The sequence below is a fragment of the Belonocnema kinseyi genome, chromosome 6, assembly GCF_010883055.1.
Source record: "Belonocnema kinseyi isolate 2016_QV_RU_SX_M_011 chromosome 6, B_treatae_v1, whole genome shotgun sequence".
Lineage (NCBI taxonomy): Eukaryota > Metazoa > Arthropoda > Insecta > Hymenoptera > Cynipidae > Belonocnema > Belonocnema kinseyi.
In genome coordinates, this window is record NC_046662.1 from 79425494 (window position 1) to 79432964 (window position 7471).

Consider the following 7471-nt stretch of genomic DNA (forward strand, 5'->3'; position numbering starts at 1 on the left):
TGAAAAGCGATTGACCAAGTGTATAGAGCTCCAAGGAGGTTATGTTGAAAAATAAAAAAAAATTTACCCAAAAAAAATTGTTTTTATACTTCATTCTAAGGAATTATTGAACTACCCTCGTACACTAGCTTTTAAATCAGAATTTCAATATGCTCTAAAAAAATTTTAAGTTAAAATATTCAGTAGTTTATTTTTTATGACAGTTTTCGTCACTGGGGTAAAAACTTATCCCGGTGTGGCAAGTATGTTATTCTATAGATGCGTGGCAAGCAAGGATTAAAGTGAAATATTTCAGTTCAAGATTGATCATTTATTCGTTTTTTTGTTGAAAATAAATTTAGTTTACATTCAGTACAACTAATATATAATAATGATCACAAAATAGCAGGCAATTCACGATATTAGCCCTAAGTACGGCCGTCCTACGGACGCCGAGTGATACGCGACAATTAACATAACCTACAAAATAATTGATCGATATCGATTTTTTATCAAGTTTTAAATAGTATTACATGGATTCTTTCCTTATTGTGTTGGGTGATTTCAAAGCAGGATATTTTGACTGCTGTGTTAATAACAAAATAGCAGACAATTCACGACATTGGTCATAAGTATGGCCATCCTACGGACGCAGAGGGATAAGCGACAATTAACACAACATAAAATAACATTTTTCTCAAATCATTATTGTCCATCTTCTTTTTTATTAAAAATGTGGCTAGAAATAGATTCAGTACGATGTAAAGACGATGCACTTCCTATTTTCAACCGAGACCGTCTGAGGGGGGTCCAGCCAGACCGCTTCGATGAATCTTTGAAATTTTTGCAATCGAGTCCGTCTAAGAGGGCCAAGGCCAGCACCCCGTCAGACCGTCTTAAGTAGACGGTCTAGATTCGGTCTAGCCAGCCGATCTCTCTACATAAGACTGCCACGAAATTTTTCCACGCGGAATTTAAAATAAATAATTAGTTACGAATTAAAAACAATGTAACACAATATTAGAATGTGTTCACAAAAATTCTCGGGACGTGGTTTCTTTGGGAAATTTTTCTTAAATCTTTGTTTGCGAAATCTTTTTTATTCGCTGAAATCATTGAATTATTTGAAATCTATAATTAGTAAAAAAAACTATTCTAAAATGTTTTAAAACCTTTTTAAATCTTCCAAATGTTTTAAAATCTTTGAAATCTGATGAACTGTAACCTTTTCAAAATCTTTGAAACCCTTTACATCTTTTAAAAGTTTAAAAATCTTTGTGAAATTTTTATGAAATATTTAAAATCTGATAAACGCCTTTATAAAACGTTCAAAATCCTTTTAAAAATTTTTAAATCTTTGAAACATTTTGAAAGCTTTATTAATGTTTTGTAATAAGGTGTATACTCAAAAACCTAGTGGTGAAACTCTCGAAAATTCCGTTATATGGCCATGGCTCATTCTAATAGACCTTTTTATTCTATACGTCGACAGTGCGCACGTACCGAATTTTACGTCATTTCAGTATTTTTCGAACAGTTTTGTGTCGAAATGTATGGAAAATATTGTTAATAAAAACAACAACAAAAAATTAATTTGTAAATAACAGAGATTTTTAAGTCTATTTTAAAAAAACCGTTAAAAAAGTGCAAAGAGTGCGGCGACCGAGGCCATTCATTGCATCTGTTGGCACCTGTGATCTTCTAAAACATGCTTAAAAATTCGGCGAAACGCACAGAAGATGATGTTCCAGGTGTAAAATTAGTGCAGCTGAAACGATGATTTAGTGGAAAGGATAGTTGAGGTTTTGTATGACAGGTATAAATATTTTCTTTTATACAAGATTTGCAGTTCAAAACTTTGTTTGAGTAAATATTTAATATTCACACAAATATAAAATAGCACAATATTATATTTCCTACTTCTCTTTTTCAAGTTTAGACAATAAAAAGCCATTTGTTAGTGATTTCCTGGTATAAGAAATATACTAACAAATTTTCCTTCTTTCATATAAACTGGTTATAAATAAATAAATATAATAGCTTTGCGTTCTCAAGTGAAAGTATTAAATAGATTTTATTTTTATCAAAAAATGTAGGAGGTTCGAAACCCCGATAACAATGCTCCATTTAATATGTAAGAAAATGTTAGCAAAGAAAGAAAATATTAATACCTGCCAAACACAACCTCAATTAACCTTTCTACTGAACCACTTTTTTTCCTTTTACAGATCGTTTCCTATATTTTATCCATCGTTTAAGCTGTTTAACACTGCGCTCTTTCACCGATTCTTGCACTAATTTTGCTCCTGGAACATCATATTCCGTGTTTTTTCCGAATTCCAAAACATTTTTTTGAAGATGACAGATGTCATCAAATGTAAATGATGAGCTTGCTCGCCACACTTTTCGCACTTTTTTCGCACTTTTTTTCTGAATATACTTCAAAATTTGTTTTCTTTAAGCTCTGATTTATTTACACATTTATTTTTCGTTGTTATTTTTATTTACAATATTTTCCATATATTTCGACACAAAACTGTTCGAAAAATACGGAAATGACGTAAAATCTTGGCACGTGCGCACTGTCGACGTCTAGAATAAAAAGGTCTATTCTGAAGCTGAGTTAATATTGAAGATTTCAGCTAATAATTTTTATAATTTCTAAGTCAAATATCACCAAAAATGTATACTTTAACATTCTATAGCAGCGGAGACGAAATTTTCAAGGTCGCTGAACACCCAGCTTATAAGAATAATTCATCGCTTCTTACCTCTCATCATTTGAATCTCAGATTTATCGTTGCAATTAGTCAAAAGCGTTTGATTCCCATATTTTATTCAATAAGCAAAACAACAGATTTTATCACCAATTAATCACGTACAACCTGCAGATATTCACTTTATTTAATTAATTCAGATCGAAGTACAAAACGATTTTGACACTTGCCAAACGCCAAATATCACTCACGTACCGTTACATTAGTAAAAACCAACTCCAATTTTTAAGAAAGTACTTAATGGACGTCCCGAATGTATTTATGAACAATTTTAGTGTTGTGTTACATTGTTTTTAGTTCGTAACTAATTATTTATTTGAAATGCGCGGTGAATCCTGGGGAACATAACCTTTTTCAGAATTTCGTTATACGTATATTTTGCGCACGTATTCTGAGTCTCGAAGCCTTTGAACAATCAGCGCAAGATCTCGAGCGCGGGAGATTTGGAAACCGAATTAAAATCGTCTATATAGTACTTATTTGCATTACACAAATCCAAGACGGGTTGCATTATATGCTAAAGTTTATATAATTATATTCCCTATGACTACGGCGCGCGATTTTTGGTTCTCGCGCTTCGCGCTCGATTATATATTTACATAGCGCTACGCGCTCGGTCTTTATATTTTCGCACATTCTTGCGCAAACATTTTTTAATTAAGACTCAAAACATCCACCACTGTAATTTTGTGATTGTTAATTCTCTTTCGTTAAAAAAGCTTAGCTCGAGAGTTTGGGCGCACCTACGGCACGCAACTGAGGGCAATCGCACTCCGCGCTTAGTCTTTGCATTTCTTCCGCATTCGGGCACAGACCTTTTAAGATCAAAGATGAACGGACCAACAACTGTAATTTTGTGATTTTGAACTCTCTTTTTTTAAAGCTCTTTTGGATTTCCCGAACACATTCTCATCACGTATCTTGTGCTTCGCACTCGATTTCGTCCAACCTGTCAACTTTTCTACATTATACACAACACTTTTATATCAATTATAATACATTTTTATGCAACTCTGCCACGGATTACTTATTAAAAAACTGCAAAATAAAAAGCAAATTGTATTTATTATGATTATTTTTGTATTTGTTTCTTATTTTGCTTTAAATCGTATTCTAAGCTGCTCTGAAACATGTATCATTTCAATAAATGCATATCATTACAATTCATAATATGCATAGAAATTGAATCATACTAATTCTTATTTCCTTGTTTTTATAATTTTTATATTTTTAATGTTGTTTTTTACGATTAAATCAAAACTACTGAGCATCTGCGTAGGGTCTAATACAGGAACCTATATAGGGTCCTATATAGGAGCCTATGTCCTCTTTCGTCTTTTCTGTGTTCATACCTTGTGTCGTTTTTTCAAACAAATTTAATATTTTTATTCAGAATGTTATTTTTTATGAATAAAGCAAAAACTTACTGTCCTATAAAAAATTATAGCTCTTTTTTGAATGAACAAGGTTTGTCTCATTTTTTCTCGTAGCTTATATCGAAAAGTGATTCATTCTTAATTTCTAGTTCTTTCTAGGGCGTCCAATTTGAGCTTTTTTATTTTTTTCGTATCTTGCATAGTTTGACCAAAAAATGGAATTTTTAGATTTTTCATTATTTTTGGTACGATCAAATTTGGAGTGTTCAACTTCTCGATCAAATCAAAAAAGTTATTATCATAGTCCTGTAGGACTTTTAAAAAGCAAAGTTTTTCTTCTCTTGACTTTTTTTTCAAATCATGCATTTTTTGGCTCAAAATGTTCATGTTTGGTTGATTTTTTTGGATTTTCAAAATGCTTTAACTCTGATAATGTTCTTGTTATAGAAAAAAGTCGTGGGGATAATTTGTTTGAGTTTCTGAGTACTATGAACAACCGCACATAGAATTTTTTAATCTTGAAAAAGTGTGGTTTCAAATATTTTTGGTATGATCAAATTTGGAATTTTAAAATTTTCGACCAAATTAAAAGTTATTTTCATAACCTTGTAGGGCTTTCGAAAATCAAAGTTTTTCTTTTGCTGACTTTTTTTCATATCATGCGTTGTTTGGCTTAAAATGTTCATTTTAGTTTGTTTTTTTGGATTTTGAAGATGCTCTAACTCTGATAATTTTCTTTTTATAAAAAAAAGTCAGAAGGATAAATTGTTGAATTTTTGAAGTAGTATGAACAACCGTGCATAGAATTTATACATCTGGAAAATATTTGGTTTCAAAAATTTTTTGTACAATCAAATTTTGAATTTTCAACTTTTTAACCAAATTGAAATAGTTGTTATCATAATCTTGTAAGGCTTTTAAAGAGCAACGTTTTTCTTTTCCAGACTTTTTTCCTTATCATGCGTTGTTTGGCCTAAATCGTTCATTTTAGTTTGTTTTTCTGGATTTTGAAAATGCTATAGCTCTAGTAATTGTTGATTTTTCAGAAAAAGTCATTAGGATAAATTGTTAAATTTTTTGAATTCTATAAATAACCGTATAGAGAATTTTTTAATTTTTAAAAAAGTGGTCTTAAAAATATTCAAAATGTGTCCACATTTTGAATTTTTATCCAAAATGACTGGCTAACGAACTTGACATTTAGTTTAGGACACTAAACGAGTGTACCAAAGGACAATCTAATTGATTAATTTTTTCAAAAGTTATCGTGTTCACAGACAGACAGACATACATGCAGACAGGCATACAGACATACAGACACATTCGTAAGAACCTGTTTTTAGGATTCAGGGGGTCACAAAAAGTGCAAATTTGACAAAAACTGGGGGGGGGGGGAGTCAACTTTTACACAAATCTAAAACCTTCTCTGATGAGAATGTAAAAATGATCGTACACACAAATTTTATTTTTTTCAAAATTAAAATTAAAAGGTATGTCCAAGAAAACTATTCTGACAATACGGAAAAAAAGAAATCGAAATGGAACAGTCGATGGATTTTTGAAAACTCTCACAAAGAGAAAGTGAAAATCAAAAAGTCGAGCTCATTTCCCTGAAAGATAATACGTTTGTGTTAAAAGGAATAATTTTTGTACAAAGTATTATGGAACCTTTTTTTACCACAATATCCTACGAAACTGAAATTGTCGCAAATTTTAAATTGATCTTATGAGAAAAGGCTGAAGATCTAAGTGCTAAATATCCGTATTTTTTAAAATTAATGACAGAATTAAAAAATACATATTTCTCCTAACTATTTATAGCTTAAAAGTAATAATCACTGATTAAATCTCCCCGAGTTATCATCGAATCATCGAGTTATCAATCGAATCGATTCCATCATCATATTACCTTGATTATTTTTTATATTTGATAAAATTTACTAAGAATCAGAAAAACGTCATATTTATTGTGGCAAATTACAGATAAGTATGGAGAAGAAAGTATTCAAAAAAGTATAAAACCTGTTCACAAGGTTAGCTCGAGTCCTCATTTTTGGAAACATATGGACCTGTATGATACGGAAACATTTTTATATATTCAAATTGAATCAACTATAAAAAAAAACTGCTATTATAATGTATTTATATTATTATATAATTATTATTTCATTTTTTCGGATAGTTAATTCAATGTAAGTATCAACAGATTTTCGCAACATACAGAGCCTTCTTTTAACAAAAAATAAGCACTCGAGACAATCTTAATATTGATTTTTTATACTTTCTTCTCCACATTTATCTATGAGGCAGAATACGTCAAAAGTTCTAACAAAAAAATATTGTTTTTTTTATCGGGTTAAAACTGGTCTTAATTATACATAGTTATAGTTGATCTGTATTAATTCACAAAAACATAGGTCCATTTATCGATCGGTCGTCAATATACAGGAGCCTAAATTTGTCTCACTTTTTCATGTGCTTTTTCATCTTCACGTTAGTGTAACTTCTTTTAGACTAATCCGATTGTACTTTTCTTTTAGTGTTTCAAAAATCTCTATCATTGCACTTTAAGATTACAATAAAGATTTTCATTATTAAAACTTTTTTTGTTTAAAAATAAAAAAAATTGTTTATTTAAAAACAAACGCTAATTTTTTGGCAAAATTAATAATTTTACGCTCTAGTACTCCCAGAATTTCTAAGTTAATATTAGTTTAAATCTCAAAGCCTTACTTTGTTTTACTCTTCGCAAATGCATTGCAGGCCTAAGGTATAAAGGAATATTGTTGAGGGTGGTGTAAAGGCTAAGGGTATTTTTCTAATTTGGCATGCGCCAAAATAGATGTAACAATATATCATTCTTATAAAAATGATGCATTATTAAGTATTATTTCAGAGCAAATTTCAAGTGTTAAAATAAGAATCAGAAAAACAGTTTTGAGTTGTACTAAACTGAGGCCAAGGTTGGGAACCCAGATTCATTTGCTTTGCATTAAAAATAACAGCATAAGGTTATCATATTCAAAAACAGGACACGCACAAAATGATACCGTAAGAAGTAGGTCTCTTGTTTTTGCAGCGTATATTATCGTATATTATCATAGCGTATATTATTACAATTCGTCCTTTGCTAGCCAATCTTCCTTGATCATATCAGCACCTTTTTCAGAAATCATTAATGTGGGAGAGTTCGTATTTCCACTAGTAATTTTTGGCATAATCGAAGCATCAATAACCCTAAGTTTATCAACCTCATGAACCTTAAGTCTTGGATCCACAACAGCTTAACGGATCGTTCTTAGGACCCATTTTTGCAGTTCCGACTGGATGAAAAATAGT

At 30.7% G+C, this 7471-nt stretch overlaps 1 pseudogene; it reads right to left on the minus strand.

Annotated features, from left to right (window-relative positions):
- Positions 1-7471, minus strand: part of LOC117175464 — a 23270-nt pseudogene that overhangs the window by 2989 nt on the left and 12810 nt on the right.